General features: G+C 45.2%; 1 long non-coding RNA gene across 1 annotated transcript; it reads left to right on the top strand.

Annotated features, from left to right (window-relative positions):
- Positions 1-869: 869 nt before the first annotated feature.
- Positions 870-5,401, top strand: LOC308458833. Its single transcript, XR_013977713.1, has 3 exons — positions 870-2,169; positions 3,370-3,467; positions 5,280-5,401. It is a non-coding gene; the product is annotated as an uncharacterized lncRNA (long non-coding RNA).
- The last annotated feature ends 7,000 nt before the right edge of the window (positions 5,402-12,401 follow it).

Here is a 12,401-nt window from a genome sequence, read left to right as displayed (position 1 = left end):
TACTGTGGAAGAACACATGTGAGGCAGATGCTGTACTGGCAGATGGCCTTTTGGAAACTGCCAGTAATTCTTAGCCAGATACTCTGCAGCCAAAGACTTGACCAGCTCTTTCAACTCAAAATGTAGCCTCTTTTGCTTCCATAGATCCAGCCCGTGTGCATCTCATCTCTTTGTCCATTGTCTGTGCCCATTTTCCTTCATGCATACCTCTCAGATCCTGATTACCCTCCCTCACCCTCCTTTAAGCTGCCCAAGGCCTTCATTCTTCTTAACCCATCCAATTTCTGTGACCCATGCCAAAGCCCCTGACCTTTGTGGCTGCTTCTTTTAGTCCAGGACGCTTGGAGGAAACATCTCTCAGTCCGAAGGCCTCTTTCCCTTATGAGCAACCTTCTGCGGAACGGATGCCAGGGATGGGTAGAACCAAAGGCAAAAGAGTTCAGGGCAACAGGTGCGACTAGGCTTGCCATATGTCAGGAAAATCCCTGACATGTCCTGGTTTTCGGGTGTAAAAATGGTGTCTGGGGGGAATCTTGCTGAATAGGCAAAATGTCAGGGAAAACCCGGATGTATGGCAACGTGATGAAAAAAAGCTCCAAAAGCTTAAAATCACTATCTCTGGGGGGTTCCCTGAAAAAAGCTCAACAATTTTTGTGGCAACCCTAGGTATGACCCTTCTACACAAGGCTGCAATCCATTTGCATGCCTCTCTGTAGTCTTGAGGAGCCAGCGTGGTGTAGTGGTTAAGAGTGGTGGACTCGTAATCTGGTGAAGCGGGTTCGCTTCCCTGCTCCTCCACATGCAGCTGCTGGGTGACCTTGGGCTAGTCACACTTCTTTGAAGTCTCTCAGCCCCACTCACCTCACAGAGTGTTTGTTGTGGGGGAGGAAGGGAAAGGAGAATGTTAGCCGCTTTGAGACTCCTTAGGGTAGTGATAAAGTGGGATATCAAATCCAAACTACTACTCCTCTTCTTCTTCTTCTTCTTCTTCTTCTTCTTCTTCTTCTTCTTCTTCTTCTTCTTGTATAGCTGTGCCCCTCTTTTTATTCCCCACCCCCAGCTTTAAAAACAAACAAACTAACTAACAAATTAAACATTTGATAGGGGAGAAACTTCGTTGCTTTCCATCACCATAACCTCAGATCTGCTGCTGCGGATCCATCCTAGCAAGGAAACTTTCCAGCCAGGCAAAACTAGTAAGAAGTGTGTATTGGGGATGAGATGAAGCATAGAGTCACAAAGGCCAAATAGAGGGCCACATTTGGCCCTGTAGCCTGAGATTCTCTAAGCCTCTTTTAGTGCTGCTTCTGAACGCTCCTTTTCCTATCCAGTCCTTCTGTGATGTAAGGACAGTTTAGCCAATCATTGCCATACCCAGTGCAGAATCATTGAATGTATACACCATGCCTACTTCATCAATTTCCCATCAAAATTATTAGTTCACTAACAAACCTTGGATTCACATTACTTATGTGTCAACACATAAAGAATTTCAGTGCAGGACAGGACATATAGAAACTGATAAGGTAGAAGAGACCCTGGGTATTTTTATTTCTATTTTATAAAGTTTTATTAAGGCATTACAATAAAAGAACTAAACAAAAACATAACAAAAAGAGAGAAAAAAGAATACAAAGTCCTCTTTCACAGGTAAATCATAGCTTGTCCCACACAGAGAAAGGTGAACCCTCCCAGATCTTGCCTGGGAGCTTCCCTTTCTTCCCTCATCCTCGCACCCTGGGAGATTTTCTCTTCCCTGCTCCTTACTCAGGAGACCCTAGATATTTAGTTGTGCTGTGGCAAAAAGTGGTGACCAGCAGCCAGCAATGATGTCATTTTGGGAAGGCTGTATTTCGACAGAAACAGGAAAACATGCATCCACCAGATTGCTTCACTCGAACAGTATCATTACAAGGGACTTCCTCATAATGAAAAATGACCATTTCCTTGACCCATTAATAAATCGAAGGAACATCATTTGTGTACAATACGCCATTTCAGCTATCTTCCCCTACAACAAGAAAAGAGAGCTCTCTGAACTTCAGCTACGCAGTTCTTACAAAATATAAGGCTGAAAACAGACTGTTCCAAGGAAACTGAAAGCTCAACATGCGGAATCTCTAGAGCAGAGAAGCTGGAACATTTTACATCCTTGTTTACATAACAAAGGTACAGTATCCTCAGCCTTCAGAAAGATGGGTGGTGTGGGTGCTCCCTCCCTCGCTGTGGCAAGGTGTACAACAACACTAATTACCCGGGAATGCACCATGCTAGAATGTTGCTTAATTTAGATGTTGATCTAAAACGACCTAACAGAAGGAAGTAGAAAGCTTTGGGGAAAAGCACTCCGTCTTTGAATAACATCACTGAAGGAGGGAAAAAAAATCTGCACAAAGGTCAGACAACCTGGATGATATACAGCTTCAGGAGATTTGTCCTGAATTTGCTGGTTTGGGCTCAAAAAGTTATGCTTTTTCCATTTGAACTTTTTGACCCCTTTGCATTCCAGAGGGAGTGTATATGTCAGCAAGGGCATTCGCACTGTGCATTTAAAGTCCTATCATTCTGCTTACGGCTTCCCCCAAAGAAGCCTGGGAGTTATAGTTTGTTAAAGGTGTTGAAAGTTGTTAAGAGGCCCTCGATTTCCTCACAGAGGTACATTTCCCAGAGTTCCTGGGGAAGAAGAACTGTTTTTATACCACTCTGGGAACCGTAGTTCAGTGTGGGGCCTGCACAGAGCCTAGGACTTGCCGATCAGAAGGTTGGCGGTTCGAATCCCTGTGACGGGGTGAGCTCCCATTGCTCAGTCCCTGCTCTTGCCAACCTAGCAGTTCAAAAGCACATTAAAGTGCAAGTAGATAAATAGGTACCGCTCCGGCGGGAAGGTAAACGGCGTTTCCGTGCGCTGCTCTGGTTCGCCAGAAGCGGCCTAGTCATGCTGGCCACATGACCAGGAAGCTGTACGCTGGCTCCCTTGGCCAATAAAGCGAGATGAGAGCTGCAACCCCAGAGTCGCCACGACTGGACCTAATGGTCAGGGGTCCCTTTACCTTTACCTAACAACTCTCGGTGTCTTTAACAAACTACAGCTCCCAGAGTGCTTTGGGAGAGGCCATGGCTGTTAATGTGCCATAATAGTGCTTATGGATGTGGTTGAATACACACCACTACTAATTTACTTGGCTTTTACAGAGATGCACATGCTTTTTGGCAGGTTTGATCTCGGATACAGTGGAGGACACCATCACATTGGTAGTGTGGAAATAAGGTTCCGCCTCAGTGCATGGAATGGGTTGAGGGCGCCATCTTGTCGTGCGCAGCAAGAAGCCCTAGTTATGGCACAAACGGCATCTTACTCTGTTGCCACAGGACTGGCTCTTTCTAGCTTCGAGTGGCTAACCCCAAAGGAGGACATTGACTGGGCTGCTGGAGAGAATGCTGGTTCCAGTCTTGGTTGATCTTGACTGGTGGGTATACTATGAAATGTCCAGACTCTTCATATTCAAAAGAACTTTACTTTCATATAACTGAGAAGAACATATCTACAACCTCATGCTTATTTACTTCATTCCTCATAGAGAGCACGGGTTTCTCCTCCCCATTAACATTTAGGGATCTTCCTCTGTCTGCTTCAACCCAGACAGAGCACACCGACACCACATTGCCCTCAGCAGCATCCTGAGAAGCCAAACTCAGCTGCCATTCTCCCACACACAGAGAGAGAAAGGAGAACAGAAAACAGTTAAAAACGACAGTTACTTGAATAACAGTCACAACAGAATGGAATGCCTCTCTCATGTGACTCACAGCCAGCCAATCACATGAGAGAGCTGTTGCCAAAGGAAGAACCCCATGCAAAAAATAAAAAAAATAAATACACACCAATGCAACATAAGCAACATTTCAGGAAATTAAAATTATTATCCTTAACACTGGCAGGCCTTGTCCTAGAAGCTCTTTGAGTTAGGATGAAATGTATGTAGAACAGGGCTGCTGTTGTTGTTTTGCAAGATGGCTAGCATTCCTGTTTGCATCAGCCGGTTATAGAACGTCTGGTGCACAGACCTTGACCAAGCTGTGCCTTCTCAGCCCATCCCCAAAAGCCCAAAGAAGCATAAAATAAATAAACCCCTACGAATGCCAGTAGATTGGTCTTTAAAGGTACTGCAGCCAAATTGTGATGTAAAAGGCCATAAATCAAAGTACGGGCAGGCCATTGCTCTTGATGGAGACATAAGCCTCCCACCCCCTGTAGCTCTCGCAAGAGAGAGAGGAAAGAGAGAGATTTTTCCACAGCCATATATGGGAAAGGGCCCTGCACGAAATGGCAAACTAATGACTGAAGAGCCAGGGATACACAAGAGAGGATAATAGAGGCTCTTCCCTACCCCAGTCACGACCCGCTTCCCCAGACTAACTGATTGCCGTTTCACAGCTGATGCCCTTAAAGAGAAACACGCGGTTCCTGCCAGCCAGAGACATGTGCTCGCATTTCTAAGCCTCCTGCTACACTGATGCTTCCAAGTTCCCATTATGCCAATCCACCTTTTGTCTTCCCATCCGACTCTGACGGGTGGGAGAGGGAGGGAAGGTGATGTATTTATCACCCCTGCATAATGAAGGCTCGTTCATCAACCCACATACATTTGATTCACAGCTGGAGGCAAAAGTCTCGCACTGTGCATTGATTTATGCAAGATTCTTTATTAAAAAACAGGAGCCCAGGAGCTGAAATGGGTTTGTTCTCTCTCACATACACACACAATATCACACACTCACACAACACACACACACACACACACACACACACACACACACACACACACACTTGTGAGGCAGTTGCTTCAGGCTAAAGGTGCCGCTTACAGTGGGATCCACTTCTTTCAACTTTGACCCAGACTTCTTCATCTAGCCAATGTCTCTGCTTCATAGTTGGCAGAATTTTTTGTATAAAAGATGCCCAGTTAGTAAGGGGGTGGGGGACTTTGGTAATATAGCACTCTGAGTGAGGACAAAATCCCCCCCCCCTTATTTTCACAATAATTCCTTTTGGTACAGTTGCTTTTTAAATGGATCTTCTCAGTAAGTACCTGAATAAATATAGGATGGTGATGATGATGATGATGATGATGTGCCCCCTCAGCTTGGTGCCCTGTGTGGGAGAACTGATCACACAACTCTAAAGCCAGTGCTCACTTCATTCTTAATAGGCTTTGCAGCCCCCTGCTGTTTACCACCTAACTGGTGCTTTATTCCCTATTCTCTTCCCTTATTTTCAGGAAACATAAGTGTCAGGGAACTGCCATCAGTGCCGGAGGGAGAGAGCAAAATCCAGAGGTATTCTGGAGAGCGTCCCGGGATTGGGAGAGGCAGCCCATCTTCTGGGGAAGAGAATCAGCGTAGCACCAGTGGAGAAGGGGGGCAGATGGGGGAAGCGGCGAGGCGGTCCCATGACTCCTTGCCGGGGACCAGCGGGGAAAGTAGAGGTCTTCCGCTGCCTACACCCTCCTTGCGCAGAAGGCTTTTGCGCAGAGAGAGTAGGAAGAGACTAGGCGTCAAAGAGCTTCTTTGCTGGAAGAAGTTTAAGAAATGCCCACTGACGGATTCTGCCAGCGATTGAGACAGCCACGGGTGAGTGGCTGTCCGGACAGGAAAGGTTCACTCAGGCAATCCAGCCAGGTGTTTGCACCGGCTTACGCACGAGCAACCCCTAGAACCATTACAATAAGGTTGGAACCAAAAGAAAATATGAGTCACATATTTGATTAATCAAATCCATTGCTTTCAGTGATCAAGGGGCTATATTGATTGGATTTGTTGTGTGTGTGTTTTATTTTTAAAAAAGGCCTTCATGAGAATATTTTATCTGCTCCAATTCAACATCTCATCTGGTGAAAATGACATAATACAAAGCAACCCCAGGCAATAAAAAATTAACTGCGATGTTCTGTTATTTGTCTACATACTCCTTTTTTTGTAAACCCATAAATATGTGCTTCACTTTTGCAAAATAGCATTTGCTTTTGCTCTTTTTGGATTTTCAAGAACCTGACACTTGGTAGTGGGCAAAGGAGTTCTGATAAATGGCCTTTTAACGGCTAGTGGCTATTTCATGGCCCTGGACTTTGTGTCATATTTTACCTACCTAGGGAATGGCTAAAAGAATTGCTTTTTGTAATCTTGAATTTTGCTGGAGAGAAAGAGAGAAAGAGAGAAATGGCAGCTTGGAGGCAGTTGCAGAGAAGATTCTGACTGACCATAGCAGCTTCTGGAAGATGGACAAATACCTGAAGGTTCAGGGTCACAAGCAAACTTCCACCACCTTCTCAACTGGTCTTACAGCTATAAGCTGTATCTACATGTATGGAAAGGTGCTTGTGAAAAGCTGTACACTGCTTGATTTGACCAGCTTAGCTATTATAGACACAGCTACACAGCTGGTACGATCATTGAATGTTACACGTGAATAACTGGATGAGCATATAGCTCAACTATTTATGTAACACAGATGGTTCACTCATTGAATGTAACATGATGTGAACATGCCTTACATCAGCGAGAGAGTTCAGAAAGCAGGTAGGAGGCTTTAACTCAGTGACACAAGCTGAGGAAACAGCAAGCGCCTCAAGTCAACCAGAGGGCACAAGGGGTGTTAAACAGGCTTCTTTAATTTAAAATGCCTGTTCTGTATAACTCCTGACCGGCTCCTACTTGGTAGGACACATCTCTTGCAACATCCAACATATCCCCTGGATAGCTCAGTTGATTAGAGCGTGGTGCTGATAATGCCAAGGTTGCAGGTTTGATCCCCGTAAGGGACAGCTACATATTCCTGCATTGTAGAGTGTTGGACCACATGGTCCTCAGGGTCCCGTCCAACTCTGCAATTCTATGAAATCTGAAAGTTAAAGGTAAAGGGTAAAGGGCCAGTATGACTAAGCCCCTTCTGGCGAACCAGAGCAGTGCATGAAAACGCCGTTTACCTTCCCGCTGGAGCAGTACCTATTTATCTACTTGCACTTTGATGTGCTTTCGAACTGCTAGGTTGGCAGGAATAGGGACCGAACAACGGGAGCTCACCCCGTCACGGGGATTCAAACCGCCGACCTTCTGATCGGCAAGCCCTAGGCTCTGTGGTTTAACCCTCAGCGCCACCCACGTCCCTGAAAGTTTTTCAAAATATAGTCCGGCCCACCACATGCTCTGAAGGACGATGGACCTGCCCATGGCTGAAAAAGGTTGCTGACCCCTGCTCTAGGCTTTGTGTATATTTTCTATGCAAGCCGAGTGCAAGCACTGGATTTGGTGCAGAACACTTAAGTATGCAAAGCAACTGCTCATCCTTAACCTTACTGTCTTCCTCTACAGATGCACAGCAGCAAGCAGATTTCAGATTCCCACTCACCCCCAAGCTTCCAGGGCTTCTCTGTATTTTGTTTTATTAGCGATTCACTCCTAAAGTGCTAAACTCAATGTTTCCATGAACAAGATGAATCACTGAGAGCAGTGGATGGTAAACAATAAGATATTAATGGCCCTTAATGGCTGGAAATTTCTGCCCAGCCTTTGGAATGCCCCAGTAGGAACCGCACAATAACTGTTGCTGCTTTGAATTCAGGCAGAGCAAGCTGCAAATTTGTAGTAGTTGGTTGCAGGCAAAAATGCCCTTGGGTGCAGTAACTTTGGGGGTAGCAGTATGGCTTGGTTTATGATTCAGCTTGCTTCCAATATGCTCTATTTGTAGGTCTGTAAATAACCAGATATTATAAAAAAAAGATGGTAGGTTTTCAGTGTTTTCTTATTACAAGGAAATATACCTTGTAAAGATGCCATTCCTGGAATGTCCTACTGCATGGGAAGTGAGCTGAGTCACCCTCTCTCTCTCTCTTTTGTAACAATATCATAATGAGCTGCCATTGCATACATTCATGTTGAAAAGGATCTGCTACACTTCCTTCAATAGAAAGTTGCTTGTCGCAGGGTTTTGTTTTGTTAAAAAATGCTTCATACCACGGAAAGGGCTGCTTGTTAATTACAGAGTATACGCATGCATAGCTAATGCTTGTAGATTAATAAAAAGCAGGAGCATATGCTCTGTCAGTGAAACGATATCATTTGAATTGCAGTGGCGGAGCCTGAGCCCAGCAAATAATGATGCCAGCTGTTGCCAAAAGCAACTCATACAAAAAATATATAATCCGTTCAAGCTCAGCATTAAAACAACGGTGTTGGATCTGAGACGAGAAGGCAGCGCTTGCCCGCCACTCCCTTTTGCAAAAAGTCAATACTACCTCACAGAAGCAGCTCCAGCCTTGGAGTGATATGTGGGGGAAAGGGAGATTTTTGACAAAGCAAAAATAAAGAAATCACAGTATTATCTCATAGTTTTGCAGCAATGGTGAGGAACTGGGAATGATTAAGGATAGAATTTTTTTAAAAAGCCCTGTTCTTGTTCCTTATGTTCCACAATAACATTTTAAAAGAATCTACCCACATTATTATAAATATGCATGTGCAACTTGTTTATATGACAAATGCACAAAGCTTTAAAAAAATGCCTCATTTCCCACAGAACGGGAACTGAGGGGCTCTGGTCCCCTTTCTACTGCTCAGACAGTGGAGCTGTCCAGCAGTGTGGGGGGTGTTATTTCAGACCAAGGATGCTGAGATAGTCTGGGAGCTGTCCAGGGAAGTTAAAGAAACCAGACATTTCAAGTCAGAGGAATGGACAGGAGGAAGTGTTGTACCAGCAACAGCCAGGCATCAGTGGAGTTGCTTTATAGCTGCCCCACCTAGAACACCAGCAAAGTCTTGATCCAGAGTGAGCTCTCTGCAAGAAGTGAGGTTATACAAGGAACCAGGCAAAGGGCCTTCTTGGTAGTGGTGCCCATGCTGTGGAACGCCACCCCCCCCGCCCCATCAGATGTCAAGGAAATAAACAACTATCTGACTTTTAGAAGACATCTGAAGGCAGCCCTGTTTAGGGAAGTTTTTAATGCTTGATTTTTTATCATGTTTTTAAAATTCTGTTGGGAGCCGCCCAGAGTGGCTGGGGAAACCTAGCCAGGTGGGCAGGGTATAAATATATTATCACCACCACCACCACCACCTCTAGTGCTCTTTCCTCTAAAGCAGCGGTTCTCAACCTGTGGGTCCCCAGATGTTGTTGAACTACAACTCTCATCATCCCTGAGCTCCGGCCTTGCTAGCTAGGGGTGATGGGAGTTGTAGTTCAACACCATCTGGGGACCCACAGCTTGAGAAAGGCTGCTCTAAAGGAAATCAAGTTGCAGCGCTATCCTTAGAGAGTTGGGGCCTATGCATCAGGATATCGCTCTCCTACCCACTTCTATGATAAGTGAGAGGTTCTGAGGATGGCAGATTCTTATTTAGTTTTTCTTTAATGACATATATACACACACACTTAATCAGGGATAGCCAACATGCTGACCTCCAGATGTTGTGGAATACAACTCCATCATCCCTGACCATGGGCCGTGCTAGCTGGGGCTAATGGGAGTTGGAGTCAACAACATCTGGGGGGGAACCACTGCCCCTGATATATATATCACATAAGTCTTGGGGAGTTGCTCCTTGCTTCCTTTAGGAGCAGACTGACCTCCCTTCTCTGTCTTCTTGTCAGCCTAGTTTGGCAGAGGAGAAATAACTCAGCCATCCTCTTCTGCATCTCCTTACCTTGCCTTCCTCTGTGGCTTATCATGTGGAGCCTAGGGATTTCCAAGCCTCTTATCAGCCCTGCATGCAGCCCATCTTGGCTGATTAGTATTTGGGCTACTCATGAACAGCTATTCTCATTTGCAGACTTAATTACAACCCCCCCCCCAACTATTTCTCTATTGTCTTTCCAAGCAACCTGGGGTGTGTCCTCTCCACTAACCATTAAGCCTCATCTCAGAAATCTCAAGTGACCATTAGCAAGCAATTAATCACAATGTCCATCCGACAGCTACTGCAATATGATATGCCAGTTAACTTTTTCAGCACCGAAAGTGAGCAAATGCCATAAAACAAGTTGCAGATTCATTTTCATATAATACTATGTTTTTAAAGTGAAATCAGAACATAAACTACAATGGTCAGATCCATTAAAGATGGACAGCCAAGGACCACATCAGATTTGAGCCAGAGACTTGAGAGATAATTAGCTAATGTGGTCCAGGAGATGGAGCCTTTCTGCATTATTGGAAAAATGTGTGCACTAACCACATTTTTCCTAATGCTACCCAGGAGTGCCAACAGCATGATAGCTTCTCACCTAATAAGAAGAGCCTGATGGATCAGACCAAAGCCCAGCAATCTGTTATCGCAGTGACCAGTCAAGTTGCCTGTGAGAAGCCCCCAAGCAAAACTGCGCTCTTGTAAACATGAATCCCAACAACTGCCAGAAAGAGGCTTACTACCTCTGATACCAGAGTTAATATAGACACTATGTGGATGGTGCCATGGATTGTCTAGCTTAAACCAACTAACAGACCAAATGTGGACAACTGTATGCTACAGTACAGGTGAACAGGATGCCAACCTCTCTTCCCCAGAGCTGGCTGAGGTCTCCCCACCCAACTCTCTCTGCAATTTAATAGGCAGTTTATGTCAGCCCTGGATGTAGGTTTGCACTTCCATTCACAGGCAATCTTTAGTAGCATGTGTTAAGTACATGCCATATATTTAAAGCACATGGCTTTCCCCCCACCTGCAAATCCTGAAGGAACTGTAGCTACCCATCATGAAGCTACAATTCCCAGCATTTTCAACATACTAGATTTCTAGGATTCTTTGGGTCCTCTATCCCAGCATGGCCTGAAAGCACAAGGTGCAGCCGCTCTACTGAAAGTTCGAAGCTGATCAGCCCCTGGATGGGAGGCCACCTGTTTTTTGCCTTGGACTCCCTGATGGAAGAAAGATGGGACTATAAGTGTACTAAATAATGATATTAACCATTCAAGGTGCACGATCCCTGTCCTCCTTGGTATCTGGTTACTGTTGGCATGCAACCAAGGAAATGGGGGCAATTGGCAGGCCCCCAGCTGGCTCCAGCCCACCGGCCGGTGTGCCAGGCGAACCCCAGTTCTTGGTGCAGCATGAATCTGCGACCTGAGCTTCAGAACTTAGGGCGTGCTACTCAGCAGAGTAAACGCTGCACAACAGAAGTAGCAGGAGAGGCTGTGGAGCATATTTACAAGCAGTTTATTCAGCGTACATCAGGACAAAAGGAAACATGTCTGATCTCCTTCATGTCCAAAGCAAGATGGCTAAAGCAAAAGCTATACACAAACGGAAGTTCCCAGCAAGCTGTGCTGGAGTGTAAACAGACATGTGACACACAACAATCATGCCTGTTCCTTAAGGTGGAAATGGAATATCCCAACAGTTACCACACAATAGTGAAAACAATCCAAATTGCAGTCATGCATCTTGCTTTCTCCCATGCATTGCTCCTCCTTTGGATAGCAGCGCTAGAGCTGGACCCAGGCTTAGTCATACATACCATGGTCTTGTGGAAGTCAGCTCAGTCACCCTGAGTCTTGTTAGTTTGAATCAGCCTGCTCTAAGCATGACTAAGCCTGGATCCACTCCATTTACATTTTCCCCTCCAAGGGACAATATTTAATCTGTTGTCTTCTGATGCAAAAGTCTGGAAGAAATCAGTTCAGAGACTGCTAAACACAATAGAATGGAAATAAGGGTAGTAGTTTAAGGCCCCATCTGCACTATAAATGTAAAGCAGTATATCACTTTGAACAGTACAGTGGTACCTCGGTTTAAGAGCAGTCCTGTTAACAAACGATTTGGTTTACGAACTCCGCAAAACCGGAAGTAGTGTCCCGATTTGCGAACTTTACCTCAGTCTAAGAATGGAATCTGAACAGTGGAAAGGCACCGGCAGCAGGAGGCCTCATTAGGGAAAGTGCGCCTCGGTTTAAGAACGGTTTCGGTTTAAGAACGGACTTCCGGAATGGATTAAGTTTGTAAACTGAGGTACCACTATAATGGCTTGCCCCAAAGACTCCTGGGAGCTGCAGTTTGTTATGGGTGCTTAGAGTTGTTAGGAGACCCCTGTTCCCCTCACCAAGCCTCAATTCTCAGAGTGATTTAACAGTCGTTCTCTCTTCCCAGGGAAACTCCTTGGGGGTTCTTTGGGGGAAGCCATGGTTGCTCAAAGGGATATAAAACTGCTTTAAATGTATAGTGCAGATGGGCCTTAGGTCCTTAATGTGGATGGGGTTAAAAACTGATGGCACCATTTGCAGATTTTTAAGAACTGGAGACTCATTTTACACAGCATGGCGTGGATTCACTTCTTTTGTGTAAACCACAACAACAGCCGCACAATCATGCAAACTGAAAATGCTTATGTTTGGAAACTTTAACAAGGGAAATTA

This window comes from Podarcis pityusensis (genome assembly GCF_964106645.2).
Source record: "Podarcis pityusensis genome assembly, chromosome: 11".
Classification (NCBI taxonomy): Eukaryota; Metazoa; Chordata; class Lepidosauria; order Squamata; family Lacertidae; genus Podarcis; species Podarcis pityusensis.
Note: the sequence above shows the minus strand (reverse complement) of the source record. Positions and strands in the feature narration are given on the sequence as shown.